This window comes from Thamnophis elegans, chromosome 6, assembly GCF_009769535.1.
Source record: "Thamnophis elegans isolate rThaEle1 chromosome 6, rThaEle1.pri, whole genome shotgun sequence".
Lineage (NCBI taxonomy): Eukaryota > Metazoa > Chordata > Lepidosauria > Squamata > Colubridae > Thamnophis > Thamnophis elegans.
Window position 1 is genome coordinate 4193112 of NC_045546.1, and position 21350 is coordinate 4214461.

The window sequence follows — 21350 nt, forward strand, 5'->3', positions numbered from 1 at the left end:
ATTCGTTTATAGTGCTTGTTCTTGAGCAGCCAGGATTAAACCTTCCGTTTCTTTCTTGATGGTTCCCATCTTAAGCCATGTCCATGTCAAGTTGTCCTCACATTTTCCTTCAATGTTTTTCAAGTGCTGTCGGTGCAAAGCTTTGGTTTTCCATCTATTTAATCTGTCATCCAGCTGTTTTTCCTTATATTCTGCCTTTGTTTCTGTTGTTTTTATGCTGTTCTCCGTTTTCACAGCCTGCAGCAATTTTTCTGTGTTTTGGTTCATCCAGATATAATAGTTAAACTTTTCTTTGTAACTCTTTGCAGCCTTTGAATCTTATTATTATTAAAAAAAAAATTCTTCCAAATTTAAAACAGTGTTTTGAAGAGTTTAAGGCCACTTTACTCTTCTCTTACAACCACTCTCTATCTACACTGTCTCTGTTGGTGTAGTAAGAGAAAATTCACATCACCACTCCACTATGGGGTTTTTAAAAAATCATTTTAATCTCTTGTAATTTAATCTGGTGCTGAATTTATAATTGTTTAATTTCCATATGTTACAAATGCCATATAAATTTCATACAGGTAGTCCTTCAACTTACGACCACAAGTGAGCCCAAAATTTCTGTGGCTGAGGGAGAAAGTTGTTAAGAGCCCCAATTTACGACCTTTCTTGCCACAGTTGTTAAGGGAATCACTTCGGTTGTTAAGTTAGTAACACCGTTGTTAGGTGAAGCCTGGCTTCCCCATTGATTTTGCTCGTCAGGAGGTGGCCTACTATTCCTATTCTATTCTATTTCTTATTCTATTCTATTCTATTCTATTTCTATAATCTGTTCTGTTCTGTGCTCTTCTCTTCTATGCTATGCTATCCTATCCCATACTCTAGTCTACTCCACTCCCATTCCTATATTCTATTCTATTCTGTTCTGTCCTATTCTCTTTTATCATATCCTATCCCTATTCCTATTCCCTACTCTACTCTACTCCACTTGGAGGAGGGCCTTCTCTGTGGCTGCGCCGGCCCTTTGGAACGAGCTCCCCGTGGAGATTCGGACCCTCACCACCCTTCAGGCCTTCCGCAAAGCCCTTAAAACCTGGCTATTCCGACAGGCCTGGGGCTGACGAGTTCCCTTCCCCGCTCGAACTGTGTGGCTTTTGATTGTTTTTTTCAATTCTTTTGTAGTTGTTTGTTGTCGTTCTTCCCCTTGTTTGTATTCCCTCCCTTTGATTTGTTAGCCGCCCTGAGTCCCTCTGGGAATAGGGCGGCATATAAGTGCAATCAAATCAAATCAAAATCAAATCACTCCACTCCACTCCACTCCACTCCTCTATTCTATTCTATTCTATTCCATTCCATTCCTATTCCTATTCCTATATTCTGTTCTGCTCTGCTCTGTTCTATTCTATTCCACACCGAGGTTGAAGAACGCAGCTCTAAACTGTTGCCAAGCTGGAGTCTGGCCTGCCATTCTCTTCCCTTCCTTTTTGAAACGTACTGTAAATGGAAGTGGTATTTGGAGAATAAAGAATTAAAATGTTCTCTCTCCAGCCGCAGTCTTTTTATGCAGCCAAATTCCCCTGTTCAATAATGGCAAGGATTTCGATGGGGAGTAGATTCTTGCAGCCCTAACATATATATATTTTTTTAATATTCCAGACAGTAAAAGTCTACTTAAAACTTAAGTGATTCCATCTGTTAGGAAGTTAACACAAATCCCCCCCCCCCCCCCGTGGACAGATTAACTGCTTTGGTGTTAAGTTTATTTAAAATATGTGTGGTATTTGAGGATTTGTGAACATCCAACTGAGAGAGAGAGAGCTTTCCGTACAGAGGGCGGAATTTGCACCCATGGAAAACTCAGCTTCCAGAAACATTTAATAACGGAAGTCTCATTTTACCCACACTGAAATCAGCAATCCTTTTGAATTCACCTTTCAAACATTTAAGACTCTGAAATCAGTCCTCGGCTTACAACAGTTTGTTCAGTGACTATTTGAAGTTGCAACATCATTGAAAAAAAATGACTTAGGACCGTTTTCCCCCCACATTTATAACTGTTACAGCATCCCCAAAGTCACGTGGTCAAAATTCAATTAGCTCGGCAACTGACTTGTACTTATGACAGTTCTAATGGATATAATTGGATGCTTCTGGTACATGTGATTGCTTTCTCCATATGACTCTGAAGCCATAATTGAGTTCTATACATACTGATATTTGGAGAACAGAGAACAGTTTAAAAAAAAAAAAAATTCAGCAAGATTATCAGCCTGGCACACAAAGGTTCTTATTTTCACAAACTTTTTTTATTTTAATGGGGGGGAAATTGTGCTGCTTTTGTAGCAATCCTGAGTTTTATTGTGGTACACAATGCTTAAGCTTTAAGTAAAGACAGGATTTTACCTCTTACAACTTTTTCCTGAGATACCGTGGTAGATTGTCATACTAGTTTTCCTAAACAAAGGATGATTTTACATATAGGTTTTTCCATGGTGCTTATTTGTGTATATCTTGTTTTTTCCTACGTGTTTCACTTTTCTTCTTTATAACTTCTAACAGCGAATCCTTCATAACGGTTACTGCATTGCATTCTTGATTAAATTATCTTTCCATTGATATATAATTTTATGGTACTACTCAAAAAAAAAAAGTGGTGTTGTTAGCCATCAAACCTCAAAAATACTGTACACTTGTCCAAAAAGTGTTTTGGCCAATATTGTAGCTTTGAATAGTTAATAGTTTACTACTTTCAACTGGTAGCTATATCTTTTGGTCTCGCGAGAAGACAGATAATTTTTTTAGAAAGCACGGAGTATTCTTGGATGGTAAAGGATAGGAATGAACAACTTCCAGAGATTGAAGCATTTACACAACAGTTAAATAATTGGGCATGCTTTTGCTTCTATAGGTAGTCCTCGACTTATGACCACAATTAGCAATAGCAATAGCAGTTAGACTTATATACCGCTTCATAGGGCTTTCAGCCCTCTCTAAGCGGTTTACAGAGTCAGCATATTGCCCCCACAGTCTGGGTCCTCATTTCACCCACCTCGGAAGGCTGGAAGGCTGAGTCAACCCTGAGCCGGTGAGATTTGAACCGCTGAACTGCAGATAACAGTCAGCTGAAGTGGCCTGCAGTACTGCACCTTAACCACCGCGCCACCTCGGCTCTTGGGAGTATAATTTCGGTTTGATCGAAAGTAGTAGTCGTAAATCAACTGACCACGTGCCTGGATCTGACTTTATGAACATTTTTACCATGGCTGTAAAGCGAGTCACTGCGGTCACAAAGTGAATCATGTGGCTGTTAAACAAATCCAGCTTCCCGAATGCAAAGTCATTGGGGAAGCCGGCAGGAAAAGGTCACAAATCGTGATCAGGTGATGATGAATCACTTAATGACTACGGCAAAAAAATAATAATAATTGTGGTCACTTTTAAGTCCTCATTTAATGATGGCACCACTTAATGCCAAATTTTCTGATCCCAATTGTGATCGGAAGTGGAGGACTCCCTGTAGATTTCCCACCTGATTTTCAAAACGGAATAAATTCAGAGTCTGATCTCAATTTAGCGAGGGATGTTGAAACTTGTGGTTTCAGGAAGCTTTCAAAAAAATGCATTTTGGCGTTAGGCCTACATTTACCAACAAAATCACCATGAAAAACAACAACAACAACAACAATGAAGCATAATTAAGGAAGAAACGTCGACATTTGGTATCCCTGTGGGGGGAGAAAAACAAGGAGCATTAAAACAAGCTTATTTTAAATCATCAACACATGTCAGCGAAGACAGGAGAATTTTGGAAGAACACACAGTAAACAAACACACACGAAAGAGGTATCCCCCGCACCCACCCTTTGACGGATGGCTCTGGATTGGATTGTGGTGGTGTGATAATGCACGTTTCGTGTCAGCATCGGCGAAGGGAGAGATGACGGTGTGGAGTGGGTGCGCTCTAGAAAATTCTGGAATGAAGTGGCAACTGGAGGGGGAAGGGCGTGATGTTATGAGGGTGGCGAGACACACAAGGAAAACACACCAACCGTACCTTCGCCAGCTCCTTTGCCTTTTCTCTCGGGTAACTCTAACCCTGTGCCCCCTGAGGAATACAAGGGGACGTCTGTTGGCATTGGCCAACGGCCGGCTGTGTCTTCCGTGATCTCAAACATCTGCCCTTCCATCGGCTGCAGGTGCCAGTTTAGGCCAAACAGGTGCATGGCTGCGGTGAGTAATGAGAGAAGTCAACTTTGGGATGGGGAGATGTTTCTTCACTGAGAAGAATGGCGAAATGTCAAAAATAAAAACAAAAAACAAAACAAAACAAAACCAGGGCCGAGGTTGGATGTTCCATCCCTCAGGATTCCATAATCAGCATTAGAATTTCTCTCGGAAGGCAATTGATTGAGTGGCCTGCATCTAGGAGAACATCCCTCAGTTGGGTCTCCAGATGAGGTGGGCTTTCCACCTTCAGAATTCCTCCCTCTTTGGGCCAAAATCTAGAGGAGGGTTCAAGGTAATGCAGTTCCAAACTCATTAGAGGAGAGCCAGTGTGCTTTATTGGTAAGACTAGGTGCAGGGAGATCTAGATTTTGGTCCATCCTCCAACAAGGAAACCAACAATGCCATTTAGAGCCATTCATTCTTGCTCAACCTGATGGCCACAGTGACGTAGAAGTGAGTAGATGAGATTCTAGTTCACAATCAGCCCCCCTAAGTTACCTTGGACCAATCTCTCTCTCTCCCCCCCCTCTCTCTCCCTCCCTCCCTCCCTCTCCAACCTAAGTCACTGGAAAGTTGAGGGAAAAATAGGAAGAAGAGATACTGAGCTTAATTCATTGCCTTCATCTCCAGAATTAAAAGGTGGGATATCAACCAATCAACCAACCCACTGACCAACCAACCAATCAACCCAACCCAACCCACCAACCAACCAATCACAGACTGGGAAAGTCTACTCAGGGGTGTCCAATCCTGTCAACTTCTGGACTTCAGCTGGGGAATTCTGTGTCCACAAGTTCTAAAGTTGCCAAAGTTGGACATCCCTAGTCTAGGCTGTCATCTTTCAGTAGTACAGGAAGACTGAGATCCTATAAGAATAGCAGGTACTATGAGTAGCCCCTACTCTTGAGGTGGGACTCAGCATTTATGAATGCGGGTAGTCCTCAGCTTATGACTACCCTTGAGCCCAAAATTTTCTGTTGCTAAGTGAAACATTTCTTAAGTGACTTTTGCTCCATTTCACGATCTTTCTTGCCACGGCAGTTTTAAAGTGAGCAACGTGGTTGTTGAAGCCAAATATCTGTTGCTAAGTGAGACATTCGTAAAGCGAGTTTCCCCCCATTTTTACAACCTTTCTTGCCGCAGGCGTTAAGTGAATCAGGGCGGTTGTTAAGGGAATGACACGGTTGTTAAGTGAATCAGGCTTCCCCGTTGGTTTTGTTTGTGAGACGGTCGCAAAAATCAACCACATGACCCCGGGGGCTCTCCAACCGTCGCAAGTTAGTGAGTCGCCAAGCCTCTGAATTTTGATCACATGATCATGGAGGATACTGCAATCGTCGTGTGTGTGAAAAATAGTCGTAAGTCACTTTTTTTCAGCACTGTTGGAACTTCGAATGGTCACTAAATGAACAGTTGTAAGTTGAGGACTGTGAAGTCCCTCATGAGTCAACCGACACATCTATGTTCTTTTGCCAACAATGGACTGAGGGTTTGACTCCCTTCTTTTCTGCAGGGTATTTTTTGATCGCCCAATCTAATTTACAAATCTGAGATTTTCTAACCCACTTTGGAGTAGGCTCTATCCACAGCATCTGCTGTTCTTGTAGGATCTCAAGTTTCCTGTATTACTGAGATCTATCTAAAGGGGTCCTCATTACTAAGACAGGTTGCATTAACAAAAATGGGGTGCACACTTAGAAAATGGGGAACTGGGATGCTTTGCCCCACTGCTCTTCTTTGCCGTCTCTTTCACTTCTTCCAGTACTAAACAGCCCCAACCTGGTTAGCGTTTTCAAGATCAGCCAAGGTTGGCTAGATGCCTTCACTTATATAGCTATCTCGACCCCTTCCAGTCAGGCTTCAGACCCGGTTACAGCACAGAAACCGCTTTGGTCACATTGACCGATGATCTTTGGAGAGCCAGAGATGGAGGCCATGCCTCCATCCTGGTTCTCCTCGACCTCTCGGCGGCTTTCGATACCATCGACCATGGTATCCTTCTGCGACGACTGCGGGAGGTGGGGGTGGGAGGCACTGTGTTACGGTGGTTCTCCTCCTACCTCTCGGACAGGTCGCAGTCGGTGTCGGTGGGGGGCAGAGATCGACCCCTAGGCCCCTAACATATGGGGTGCCACAGGGTTCGGTCTTATCTCCCCTACTATTTAACATCTACATGAAACCGCTGGGTGAGATCATTCGGAGGCACGGGATAAGATACCATCAATACGCGGACGATACTCAATTGTATCTGTCCGCCCCGTGCCAACTCAATGAAGCGGTGGACGTGATGAACCGAGGCCTGGAGGCCGTTATGGACTGGATGAGGGCTAACAAGCTTGTACTCAACCCGGAGAAGACCGAGTGGCTGTTGTGCTTTCCTCCCAATAATTCGATCAGTGTTCCATCGCTCAGGCTGGGGGGTCAAACTTTATACCCCTCAGAGAGGGTTCGCAACTTGGGAGTCCTCCTGGACCCACAGCTGACTTTTGACCACCATTTGATGGCTGTGACCAGGGGGGCATTTGCCCAGGTTCGCCTGGTGCGCCAGTTGCGACCCTACCTGAACCGGGAGGCCCTCACAACAGTCACTCGGGCCCTTGTGACCTCTAGGCTGGAATACTGCAATGTGCTCTACATGGGGCTGCCCTTGAAGAGCATCCGGCGACTTCAGCTAGTCCAGAACGCAGCCGCGCGAGCGATTGTGGGTGCACCTCGGTTCACCCACATAACACCTATCCTCCGCGAGCTGCACTGGCTACCTGTTGGTCTCCGGGTGCACTTCAAGGTCCTACTTACCACCCATAAAGCCCTTCATGGTAGTGGGTCTGCGTACTTGAGAGACCGCCTCCTGCCAATTACCTCCCTGCGACCAATTAGATCACATAGATTAGGCCTCCTCCGAGTTCCATCTGCCAGTCAGTGCCGACTGGCAACTACACGGAGGAGAGCCTTTTCAGTAGTAGCTCCGACCCTTTGGAACGATCTCCCCGTGGAGATTCGTACCCTCACCACCGTCCAGACCTTCCGCACAGCCCTTAAGACCTGGCTAGCCCGTCAGGCCTGGGGACAAAGATAACTGTCCCCACCCGAATGATGAATGAATGTTGCTTACGATTTTACTTCTATGTATTGTTGTGTCTATTGTCTGTATACCCCTCCCCCCTTATTTTATGTAAGCCGCCCTGAGTCCCCTCAGGGAAAAGGGCGGCCTATAAGCATTAATAAATACCTAAAAAAATACCTAAATATATTTTATATATTCAAAAAAGGATTTTTTTGAAATGACCATCAGATCATTAGCATTTCTTATACAGTAATTAACATGCTCTGATTCTAAGACGTTCTACTCTCCCTCCCCACCTGAAAAGAACTCTGTTCCAACCGCCAGTTGCCTTATATTAACACGCTCTGATGTTAAGGGGTTAGACATTCTACTCCCCTCCCCACCTGAAAAGAACTCTGTTCCAACTGCCAGTTGCCTTATATTCAACTCTGTTCCAACTGCAGTTCCCTTATATTCAATGGAAATTCAATGGTGAAAAGAGTAAGGTTCTACATGTAGGCAACAAAAACGAAATGCACAGGTACAGTATAGGTGGTACCTTGCTCAACAGTAGTAACTGTGAAAGGGATCTCGGAGTCCTAGTGGACAACCATTTAAATATGAGCCAGCCGTGTGCAGCAGCTGCCAAAAAAGCCAACACAGTTCTAGGCTGCATAAACAGAGCAATAGCAATAGCAATAGCAGTAGACTTATATACCGCTTCATAGGCCTTTCAGGCCTCTCTAAGCGGTTTACAGAGAGTCAGCATATTGCCCCCAACAATCTGGGTCCTCATTTTACCCACCTCGGAAGGATGGAAGGCTGAGTCAACCCTGAGCCGGTGAGATTTGAACCGCTGACCTGCTGATCTAGCAGTAGCCTGCAGTGCTGCATTTAACCACTGCGCCACCTTGGCTCTTGGGAGAGGGATAGAATCAAGATCATGTGAAGGGTTAATACCACTTTATAAGGCCTTGGTAAGGCCACACTTGGAATACTGCATTCAGTTTTGGTCACCACGGTGTAAAAAAGATGTGGAGACTCTGGAAAGAGTGCAGAGAAGAGCAACAAAGATGATTAGGGGACTGGAGACTAAAACATATGAAGAACGGTTGCAGGAACTGAATATGTCTAGTTTAATAGAAAGAAGGACTAGGGGAGACATGATAGCAGTGTTCCAATATCTCAGGGATTGCCACAAAGAAGAGGAAGTCAAACTATTCTCCAAGGCACCTGAGGGTAGAACAAGAAGCAATGGGTGGAAACTAACCAAGGAGAGAAGCAACTTAGAACTGAGGAGAAATTTCCTGACAGTTAGAACAATTAATTAGTGGAAACAACTTGTCTCCAGAAGTTGTGAATGCCCCAACACTGGAAATCTTTAAGAAGATGTTGGATAGCCATTTGTCTGAAACAGTACAGGGTTTCCTGCCTAGGCAGATGTTGGACTAGAAGACCTCCAAGGTCCCTTCCAACTCTGCTATTGTATTGTATATTAACACACTCTGATGCTAAGGAGTTAGACATTCTACTCCCCCTCCCCACTTCAAAAGAACTCTGTTCCAAGTGCCAGTTGCCTCGCATTCCGTTACCTCAGTTCAAACTGGCAGGTGTTCAACTCCTCCACTCAGAACCGGTGTGAGGCTCATTGCAGTACTAAACGTCGGTACCTCATCAAAAGGTCTACGCCTTCCACCTTTGGGACTGCTTCCGTACTCAAGGCGGCGGACGTGATATTCCCTTATGTGTTTCAATCACCGACCACCACTGAGCCAACGGACTGTGAACCAAATTTTTCCTGAACAGCCCGATCACATAGTTTCATCGCGAAGCACGGGTATCCAGCTAATAATGCAATAATATTCTGTAACAAGACAACTACATATAGTATTCCAGCTCCTACGATTAACAAGGGATGGGATGAGGCCTACCGCACGAGGAATCTAGCAGAGAATAACCAACAATACGAACTTTGGTGCGTAATGTTTTCTTTACACGTTAAATTAACACAGCAAAAATGTGACAAGTTTAAATAAGCCAACAACTGTGTAACAAGCAGCAGGAAAGCTCAGGCGTAATTGGGCGATGGGGGCAGTGGGGGGGAAGCTTTATTAACTACAAAGATGACTTTCCAACTCTGTTTCCCAACCTCTGATTCCCACACTTAGCAAGAACTCCAACCTCCAGCGAAGTTTATGCCACCACTTATTTAAAGCAACGTCACGCTTGCTTTTATATAGCAACAGCAATAGCAGTTAGACTTATATACCGCTTCATAGGGCTTTCAGCCCTCTCTAAGCAGTTTACAGAGTCAGCATATCGCCCCCACAGTCTGGGTCCTCATTTCACCCACCTCGGAAGGTTGGAAGGCTGAGTCAACCCTGAGCTGGTGAGATGTGAACTGCTGAACTGCAGATAGCAGTCAGCTGAAGTGGCCTGCAGTACTGCACTCTACCCACTGCGCCACCTCGGCTCTCATATATGCCAGCCTTGCGAGGTAGTCCAGTTAAGAAGGACACCCAGGAATGTATAGCTCCCTCTTTATTGTAAAGTGACATTAGCAGAATCTTGCAAGACTTAAAGGGTCTCTCTGTCTTAGATGTTAGGGTCCCAAAAAATAGGAAGGGTCCCTTCTGAGATGTTTGTCGCTCCTTTCAGTAGGCTCAGTAAAAGGACCTTCCTCTCTCCCTCTCTTCATCATTACCTGTCTATCTTCATCATCATCATTATCTAACTTGGTCGGCAACATTTTTCTTTCTATCTATCTATCTATCTATCTATCTATCTATCTATCTATCTATCTATCTATCTATCATCTATCTATCTATCATCTATCTATCTATCTATCTATCTATCTATCTATCTATCTATCTATCTATCCATCCATCCATCATCCACCAGACTGAGATAGATGTCTGTCTGTCTCTTTGCCTGTCTGTCTATCATTATCTATCCTATCTATTTGTCTATCATCTATCTGTCTGTCTGTTTATCTATCTGTCTGTCTGTCTATCTACCATTAGCTATCCTGTCTGTCTGTCTGTCTGTCTGTCTGTCTATCTATCATTTATTCATCAGAATGATAGATATGATAGAGATGTATTGGTCCCTCTATAATCTATTCATCAGAAAGAGATAGATATGATAGAGGGATGTCTGTCTGTCTGTCTGTCTGTCTGTCTCTCTACCTACCTACCTACCTACCTACCTACCTACCTACCTACCTACCTACCTCTATCTACTGTATATCTATCTATCGTCTGTCTGTCATCCATCCATCCATCCATCCATCCATCCATCTTCTATTTATCAGAATGAGTCTGTCTGTCTGTCTCTCTATCTATAACCTGTTCAACAGAATGAGATAGATATAATAGATCTCTCTCTCTCTCCCTCCCTCCCTCCCTCTATCTGTGTCTCTGTATCTATCATATGTCTGTCTGTCTGTCTGTCTGTCTGTCTGTCTGTCTGAATCTATCTATCTATCTATCTATCTATCTATCTATCTATCTATCTATCTATCTATCTATCTATCTATCTATCTTTGGGAGCAGCTCTTGGTTAGAACTCGAGTAGCCACAAAAGTCACTCTTCACATGGATTTTGTGTGTGTGTGTGTGTATGCGTATATATGTGTGTGTATATATGTGTGTGTGTATATATATGTATATGTATATGTATGTATGCATATATATATATGTGTGTGTGTGTGTGTGTATACTTATATACACATATATATGTTTCTTCCCACAGTGAAGTTCATAAGCTTGCTTTGTCCTCTGCCAACCAACAGAAGTTCCCTCTGTGAATGAAAAGACATTTCTGAATCGCTAAGAACATCTAAAAGCCAAGTGGGAGCTTGGAAATGGTCTCCCGATGGGCTCCCTTGAAACCACCTCAGCCTGAACTAATCAATGACATTTCTCTGGCCATTTTTCGTCTCCCTGAGATGTAAATAAAGGCACTCAAAACACAAAAACACCTATTTTCCACCTCATGGGCAACACTCAAAAGGGGTTTCACACCCCCCCCACCCCCTAACCTCTGCAGAAGAACGAGTGACCGCCTCCTAAAAGAGCAGAGTGCAATTAAAATCCATTTGAAAAGAGCCCAAATTTGCTCCACTGTGCAGTGACTGAGGGCTTAAGACTCCTAGCTTGGCCTCCCTTCCCTGGGCTAACTTTCTTTCCTTCTTTCTTTCTTTCTTTCTTTCTTTCTTTCTTTCTTTCTTTCTTTCTTCCTTCCTTCCTTCCTTCCTATCTATCTATCATCTATCTATCTATCTAACTATCAATCATCTATCTATCTATCTATCTATCTATCTATCTATCTATCTATCATCTATCTATCATCTATCTATCTATCATTTATCTATCTATCATCTATCTATCTATCTATCTATCTATCTATCTATCATCTATCTATCTATATATCTATCAATCATTTATCTATCTATCTATCTATCTATCTATCTATCTATCTATCTATCTATCATCTATCTATCATTTATCTATCTATCTATCTATCTATCATCTATCTATCATTTATCTATCTATCATCTATCTATCTATCTATCATCTATCTATCTATCTATCTATCTATCTATCTATCTATCTATCTATCTATCTATCTATCTACTATCTATCATCTATCTATCATTTATCTATCTATCTATCATCTATCTATCATCTATCTATCTATCTACCTACCTACCTACCTACCTACCTACCTACATCTATCTATCTATCTATCTATCTATCTATCTATCTATCTATCTATCTATCTATCTATCATCTATCTATCTATCTATCTATCTATCTATCTATCTATCTATCTATCTATCTATCTATCTATCTATCTACCTACCTACCTACCTACCTACCTACCTACCTACCTACCTACATCTATCTATCTATCTATCTATCTATCTATCTATCTATCTATCTATCTACTATCTATCTATCTATCTATCTATCTATCTATCTATCTATCTATCTATCTATCTATCTATCATCTATCTATCATTTATCTATCTATCTATCATCTATCTATCTATCATCTATCTATCTATCTATCTATCTATCTATCTATCTATCTATCATTTATCTATCTATCATCTCTTTTTAGCGGCAGAGGCACCAGTGGTGTCACCCGAGTTCGGCTGAAGTGATTTCTTTCTTTATTTTTATTCCCAGGGTGCAGATGCTCCCTTGAGAAGAGTAGAGAAAATATATCGTATAACCAGAATCATGATTATGATGTGGAGACGGCCTCTGTATTAATTCCTGCAAAGGAGTTTGTTAACAATAAAGGTAAAAGGTTCCCCTCGCACATATGTGGTAGTTGTTCCCGACTCTAGGGGGCGGTGCTCATCTCCGTTTCAAAGCCGAAGAGCCAGTGCTGTCCGAAGACGTCTCCGTGGTCATGTGGCCGGCATAACTAAACACCAAAGGCGCACGGAACGCTGTTCCCTTCCCACCAAAGGTGGTTCCTATTTTTCTACCTATTTCACGTGCTTTCGAACTGCTAGGTTGGCAGAAGCTGGGACAAGTAACAGGCGCTCACTCTGTTACGTGGCGCTAGGGATTCGAACCACCAAACTGCCGACCTTTCTAATCAACAAGCTCAGCGTCTTAGCCACTGAACCACCGCGTCCCTTGTTAGCAATAGATGCCACTTATAATCCCTAATGGAATACTACAGGTCATTTGCTCCCTGGAGCATCTGTTCAAAAGCAGAGAAGGAGTAGGGGGTGACATGATAGCAGTGTTCTAATATTTGAGGGGTTGCCACAAAGAGGAGGGAGTCCACCTCCTGAGGCACCTGAAGACAGGACAAGAAGTGATGGGTGGAAACTAACCAAGGAAAGAAGCAACTTAGAACTAAGGAGGAATTTCCTGACAGTGAGAACAATTAACCAGCTTCCCTCCAGAGGTTGTAGGTACTCCATCCTCCACTGGAGGTTTTTAACCAAAGACCGGACACCCGTTTGTCTGAAATGGCACAGGGTCTCCTGCTCGAGCAGAGGGTTGGACTAGAAGACCTCCAAGGTCCCTTCTAAGTCTGTTGTTCCGTATACAAGCAAATGAGTTTGTTAAGTTTAAGTGAACAAAGGAGTTGGTTAGCAACTTAACAAAGGGGTCTGTTGATAAGCATTAAGAAATTTAAAGCTCACAAGTTGGGGGGCTACCTGTATTCTTGGCCCCTCCGTCTTGGGCTCAAAATTAAACACTTCAGCAAATACGCTTCCTGATTGCTTATCAAGCAAGGAGAAGGAAAAATCCATCGTCAGCAGAAACAGACAAAAAGAGACGAGAAGAATACTCGTCGGAAATGAAAAACGTGTGCGACGGGTAACAAAGATGGTTTAGTTAGATGGCGGAGAAAATTGACTCCTCCTTGGGACAGGTTGATGGAGTGAGGGTGTTAGCTGGGCCAGAGGACCGATTTTGATAGATCACCGCCAAAGAGTGGAGACAAGAGACATGCTCAGCCAAGCATCACAAGGCTCCTTTCGATGGCCGAGAAGATTGAAAAGAAATTCACACCGGTCAGCAGAAAAGAAAAGAAAAAAATAGAAGGACTGAAAGGAATAAAAGAAAGAAAGAGAGAGAGGGAGATACCCTTACAAAGCTACACATACAGCTGGCCTTTCATTATCTTGTGGACTTTGTGGAGATGGGTAAAGGGAATGCAATAATAAAAAAAATAAAAGCCGAGAGATTGGGTTAATGGTTTCCTAAGTTGGTGCTGAAGTAGGTATTTGGAAAGACCACCCTGATGATAGGGAAAGAAGAGACAGTTCTTTTGTTTCCTGATGCTCATTGTTTCGTATTTTAGCGCAGCGATGCTCCCCAGGTTGAACATCGGAGCTTCAAGCGGAGCAAATTGTTGTGGCCCGCCAGTGGCCACTGGAGCTGGCAGCAGATTCGGACAGTGTGGAGGTTAAGGAGGAACATGGGCCAGTCCTGGAGTCTGAGGAAGGCTCTGATGAGGGCTCTGTGTCGGAGGCAGAGAGGGGGCCGAGGCAGTGCCACGTTTTGCAAATATCAGCCTGGCAGCTCTCCGATCCAGATAAGGTCTGTGGCTGTCAATCTGCCTTAAGCAGGGTTAGACTAGGAGACCTTCAAGGTCCCTCCCAAATCTGTTATTCTATTCTAATAATCGTGGCACGACAAAACCGCGGTCCACTAAAGCGCGCCCGATTAAAGCACGTACCTGATGTCATCAGCAGCGGGACAAATATGACCGTGGAGAAAAAAGGGCGCTTTAAAAAGCGCTTTTAAAGCAAGCCGATTCACGTTAAGGTAAGGGTTAGGTTTAGGGTTAGGGTAAGGGTTACGTTAAGCGTTAGGGTTAGGTTTAGGGTTAGGTTAAGGGTTAGCGTTAGGTTTAGCGTTAGGTTAAGGGTTAGGTTTAGGTTTAGGGTTAGGTTAAGGGTTAGGTTTAGGTTTAGGGTTAGGTTAAGGGTTAGGTTTAGGGTTAGGTTTAGGTTTCGAGGGGTTAGGTTTAGGTTTAAGCGTTAATTTTAGCTTTACAGCTCACAGCGTGCTTTTTTCGTCACGCTGGGATGATGTCAGGTACGCGGTTTTGTCGAGTGCGCTTTAGTCGACCGCGGTTTTGTGGTGGAACCCTAATAATTGTAAACAAATGTAAATTGTAAATTTAAAATGGCAAAATTTTAAAATCTTAAATTGTAAGTTGAGGATTGTAAATTGCACAAATAAATACAACGGCTCCCCTTTTTTGTTCAACTTAAAAAGGAGTTACACGCATGCACACACACACACACACATACAAATAAACAAACCACATTTTACCACTTGCAATTTAAGGGTCAAGCTTTTCAACAGAAAGGGCCACAAAGAGAGCAGACTTTCCCATATCTTCCGTTCCAAGTCCACGTTTTTTAAAGAGTTTTAGCTTTTCTTTTTTTTCCACTTTTTTTTTTTAAAGAAGTCATTATTTGTTTAATGTGTTTGTCAGGCAGGAAGGTGAGATGTAAATGTTTTCAATTCCACCAGTTTTTAACGTTCTGCTAATATCACACAATGGTATTACCACTTGAGACCTGCTTTGGGAATATTCTACAGTGCCCACGGGGGGCGGGGGGAGCGGGGGGGGAAGCATAGAAATGTGTTAATTGCAGGGGGGGGGGGGGAAAGAGAAGTGGACCACCAACGTTTCCTAACCTCTAAGCTTCCTCCTAAACAGAATATGTATTTTTTTTTAAATTCTTTCTTACTTTTTTTTTTTTTTTGTCCCTGGGTGGATTTTCTTTTGGAGCCCGAAAATATCTGTTGCTAAGTGAGACATTCGTAAAGTGAATTTTGCCCCATTTTGCAACCTTCCTTACAACCACAGACGTTAAGTGAACCAGGGCAGTCGTTAAAGGGAATGGCACGTTTGTTAAGTGAATCTGGATTCTGCATTGCCTTTGCTTGATAGAAAAGGGGATTATATGCCCTCCGGATACTGAAACCGTCATAAATATGAGTCAGTGGCCAAGTGTCTGGATTTTGACTACGTGACCATGGGGGAATCTGAAAAAAATCGTAAGTTAGAGAATTGGTCATCATAACTCAATTTTTTTTCAGTGCTGTTGTAAGTTCGAATGGCCACTAAATAAAGAGTTATAAGTTGAGGACTATCTGTATTTGGGACATTTAACATTTTCAAGTTTAAGTTTCAAGTTTATTAGAATTTGCATGCTGCCCACTCCGATAGGGACTCTGGGCGGCTCACAACAGACAAGAAACATTTAAAATTTTAAAAATAGAAATAAAAAATAAAAATACAGTGTTAAAATCCACATCACCCATTCTATCTAAACGGGGCTGGATATCAATCAACAGCCCCAGGCCTGCCGGAACAGCCAGGTCTTGACGGCTTTACGGAAGGCCGGGAGAGTGGTAAGGGTTCGGATCTCTGCAGGTAGGTCGTTCCACAGGGCCGGCGCAGCAACAGAGAAGGCCCTACCCTGGGGAGTCGCCAGCCGGCATTGTCCGGTTGACGGCACCCGGAGGAGGCCCAGCCTGTGCAATCTTGTTGGTCGTTGGGAGGTAAGTGGCAGGAGGCGGTCTCTCAGGTAGCCAGGTCCTAACCATGAAGGGCTTTAAAAGTAACGACTAGCACCTTGAAGCGTGTCCGGAGACCAATAGGAAGCCAGTGCAGCTCGCGGAGGATAGGTGTAATATGGGTGTATCTAGATACACCCCATATCGCTCGCACGGCTGCGTTCTGGACCAGCTGTAGTCTTCGAACACTCTTCAGGGGCAGCCCCATGTAGAGTGCTTTTATACACACATGGAATCGTGCAATGCATAGATTGATTGCAGAAATCCTTTTAATACTTGATTCTTACAACTTCACTTATGCTTTTAAAGATATATTTACAAGAATGGGCGTTATAAAGTTTTTTTTTCTTGGCATTGCTTTTGATTTTTCCTGTTCTGACCCAGGCTTCCTGAAACAGTAAAAAGCACACCCTTTAGTCCCCCAAAAACGTGTTTTTTAAAAAAATTTCAACGGCTGTTAATTATGTTCATTCACATAATGAGTCACAAAGAGTTTGTAAAGAGTCCGACAGAAGTCTGCCAAAGTCCTTCGGGATAAGGCTGATAAGCACCCACCTTTATCTCCTTTGAAACACTGCCGAAGACCTAATCGGCGTTTAGTTTTGCAAGACCACATGGAGCACAGAGTCAAAACGGAGCTTCAGAGTTTAAACCGACCAGCACGAACCAAATTGCTTCCTGCAAAGGCTCATGTGTCTTTACTCCTCCTTTATGTCTTATGGGAGGGGCCAATCATCTCCAAGCCTTACTCCTGAGTCGCCTCTTTTGTCTTAACTGTTCTTGCCTTCTGGCAGCTCTGCGCATGCGCACACTGGGAACAGGCTCCCCCTGTTCCTCTGCCTCGCTGCTATCTGACTCTGGACGCTCCGGAGGCAGCACATAACTCCCAGATGGCCCTGAACCCCTTCTCCTTCCCCTTCTCCGACACAGAGCCCTCATCCGAGCCTTCCCCAGACTCCAGGACTGGCCCATGTTCCTCCCCAACCTCCTCGCTGTCCGACTCAACATTTCCTTTGGAAAGCCACCATATTAGACATACACAATTAAAATAGTTTCTCTTTACGAAGCTCTTTTTAAACCCCTTTTCAGATTTGTCCTTTTATTTTTTTCCCAGCAAATACAGTCGCTAAAATTGTATGGGTTTTTCTTTCTAAAACGATATTTTCTTATCTGGATCGTCCTAACATACGAAGAAAAGATTTTTTTTTCCTTCCTAATTTCTGTCTTCTAATCATTACCCGGGAACATTTCTTCGTGATCAAGTCAATTACTACTACATGGTCCCATTGCACCTCTAAATGGAGTTTTAATTTGTGCATATTAAAAAAGAATCTTCCCATTGGGGTATTTGCTGTAATTAGAGAAACCAAGGAAGGCAGATTTTTACAGGGAGCATGTAAATGATTACTAAAATAAAAGACTAGTTGGTTATGGTCAATAGAACTTTAAGTATACGACTTCATTAAGCAACGTGTAATTTGGGGGAAAGGAAAATGGTTTTAACTGATGAGCCATAATTCCTAAACTCAATTCAATGCCCCAACTACATGTATACTTAATATCTCAATGCTGCCCACACATGTATTAGAACATATTGTATGAGATTATCTCAATCCCTTTATCTGTGATATTTATTAGAATAGAATACAATAGTAGAATACAATAGAATACAATAATAGTAGAATACAGTAGAATACAATAAAACCCTGGGATACTGCCACCGTCATAAATACGAGGCAGTTGCCAAGCGCCTGAATTTTGATCGGATGACCACTGGGTGGTTGCAACAAGTCGTTAAGTGTGAAAAAGTCACGTCGCCTTTTTCAGTGCTGTTGTTTTGTTTCCAACGGTCAGTAAACGAATATTTATAATTTGAGGATTATCTGTACATTGCTTAGGGATGAAAGTTCTGGTTCTAATTACCATTGTGAAGCCAGGAGTATCTAAAATCCTGATGGCGAACCTATGCCATGTGTGCCACAGGTGGCACCTGGAGCCCTCTCTGCGGGCACGTGAGCTGTCGCCCCAGCTCAGCTCCTTCGCGCATACAAGGCGCCTCCCGCCGGCCAGCTGATTTTCGGGTCTCTGCAGTGCATGCATGGTGGGCGTGGTGCATGCAGGAGATGCGCGTGCCTGCACGGGGGGGTGTCGCACACACATGCATGGAGGAATGCAGGGTGGAGTTGCGACACCCCCCCCCCCCATGCCCCGTTTATCATCCCAGGAGGCTTCAGGGAGGCCTGTTAGGCCCAAAACGGGCCACTGGGTGTGCAATGCTCCTCCAAACCCCATTTTTGGTCCCAGGAGGCTTCAGGGAGGCCTGCTAGGCCCAAAATGGGCCACTGAGTGTGCAATGCCCCCCCCAAACCCCATTTTGGTCCCAGGAGGCTTCAGGGAGGCCTGCTAGGCCCAAAACAGGCCACTGGGTGTGCAATGCCCTCCCCCCAACTCCATTTTGGTCCCCGGAGGCTTCGGGGAGGTCTGCTAGGCCCAAAATGGGCCACTGAGTGTGCAATGCCCCCCCCCCAAGCCCCATTTTGCTCCCAGGAGGCTTCAGGGAGGCCTGCTAGGCCCAAAACAGGGTGTGAGGGGGGAGGGGGTGACATGCGTATGTGCGGGGGGGGGAGTACGGGGGAGTTGCGTGTGCATGCGGGAGTCGGGGGCATGTGCATTGGGTGTGGGCACACGCTTTCCGCACGCAATGACAAAAAGGCTAGCCCTCCCTGTTCTATAAGCATCCCACAATTAATCAATTGTCTTTTATATTGCATTGGAAAAACTTGGGATAGGTACGCGGAGCTGATCTTCTAGAAATGTTTTTGGTTTAACAACATAACAGCATGATACAACATGAATATCTAAGAGATCTTTGGCCCCCTTAAAGACTAATAGCTATATTATAGCCCAAGGTTCATTGTTCCTCTCTAAATATGGAAGGCTGCATCGTTTTCTCTTGTGGATTTTTTCCCCCCAGCTGGAGCTAAACAAATATATCATTATTTCTATAGTACTGGAATGTGTTCCCTCCCGTTGCGATGATTAGGTACATTTTGCAAAAAGTTTATATTTTCAGCTGCTGCTATAACTGGTTGTGTTTTGATGGGTTCCTTGGATAAGTCAATCAGTCATGCAAAACCTACTAGACGTAACATGACTTACTATTCTCACCCCCATGAAATATGTAAATAAGAAACAGAATAATATCAAAGGTTTTGGTAAGGCAAATTTACAGAATAACACAGTCGGAAGGGACCTTGGAGGTCCTCTAATCCAACCCTCAGTGCTCAGGCAGCTTATATGAAGGAAAACTATATCTATTTATCTATCTATCTATCTATCTATCTATCTATCTATCTATCTATCTATCTATCTATCTATCTATCTATCTATCATCTATCATCTATCTATCTATTGTATTTCTCTATCATATTTCTCTATCTATCTATCTATCTATCTATCTATCCATCCATCCATCCATCCATCCATCCATCCATCCATCCATTCATCCATCTATCTATGGTATTTCTATCTATATCTATCTATCTCTATCTATCTATCTATCTATCTATCTATCTATCTATCTATCTATCTATCTATTATCTGTCTACCATATCATTCTATCTCTATCATCTCTCTTTCTATCATCTATGTATCTATGTAACTATCCATCCATATCATTCTAGCTCTCTCCCTCCCTCCCTCCCTTATCTATTTATCCATCCATCCATCCATCCATCCATCCATCTATTCTATCTCTATCATCTCTCCCTCTTTCTATCGTCTATCATCTATGTATCCACTGTGTTTTCCCAAAAATAAGACAGGGTCTCCTCCGAAATAAGTGCTTGGCGTTATTTTTGGGAGGTCTCATTATTTTTGAGGTGCAGGAGACAGCAAGCGTGGTCACCTCATGTCTGCTGCTGCATTGCAATATTTTATTTAGGGCTTATTTTTGGAGGAGGGCTTATTTTAACGCATGCGCTCAAAAGCCCAATTAGGTTTATTATTCAGGGAGGTCTCATTTTCAGGGAAACAGGGTATGTAGCTATCCATCCATATAATTCTGTCTCTCTACATCCATCCATCCATCTCCATCCATATTTCTGAGCAACCTACCAAACAACCCATCCAGGGGTGAAATTCAGCAGGTTCTGGAGAATCGGTAGCGGAAATTTTGAGTAGTTTGGAGGACCAGCAAATACTGGCAAATGCCACTTCTGGCTGGCCCCAGAGAGGGAAGGGAATGGGGATTTTGGAGTATCCTTTCCCTGGAGTGGGGAGGGAATGGGGATTTTGCAGTATCCTTCCCCTGCCACGCCCGCCAAGCCACGCCCACAGAATTTCACCACTGAACCTACCCACCCACTCATATGGCTGCCCACGCAGACTGACATCATGAGTTCCAGGTCTAGGCTGCAAAGATCCAGACCAACGCCAGGTGGCAGCAGAGAGAGAGATGGAAAAGTCTACCTGGGCCGCCATCTTGCATGCCTCTGCATTTCTGCAGCTCCGATAAAGACTCCAAGGATTGGATCTCAAGAGAAACCCAACCCAGATCAACCACAAAAGTGGATGGTGGTAAATCCTCACGCAGGGGAGGAGTCAATCAAACCATTGACTGAACTCATTCCAAGTCAACCAATGCAATGCGCCGTTTCCCTCCACTTTGTTCCTCTACAACAGCTGGCGTGGGTCTTAATTAGGCAGGAACACACCTCGTGTTCCCACCGACATTACGCTAGGAGAGAAGCACTCAAAACTCTCCTGCCTTGTCCATTTTTCTATAGGCATGGAAGATAAGTTCTTACAGCCGCGACCCACGTCTCGTTAGCTATAGGAAGTTCTTTTGTCGAACTGAGATTCCCAGAGATGTTTCACAAGGAGTCCTATTGTAGGACTCAAGGGTGGGATTAAGAGAGAGGCCATCAAGTGTTGGTCTGAAGGGTTAGCACTGAACTCAAGTCGAATCACCCAAGGTGGAAGAGCTACTTCCAAGCACCGCGAAATGAGCGTGT

The 21350-nt window shown here is 43.6% G+C and overlaps 1 protein-coding gene across 1 annotated transcript in view; it reads right to left on the reverse strand.

Annotated features, from left to right (window-relative positions):
* LOC116510234 (teneurin-4-like) overlaps positions 1-21350 on the reverse strand; it is a 92541-nt gene that overhangs the window by 45717 nt on the left and 25474 nt on the right. The window lies entirely within an intron of this gene.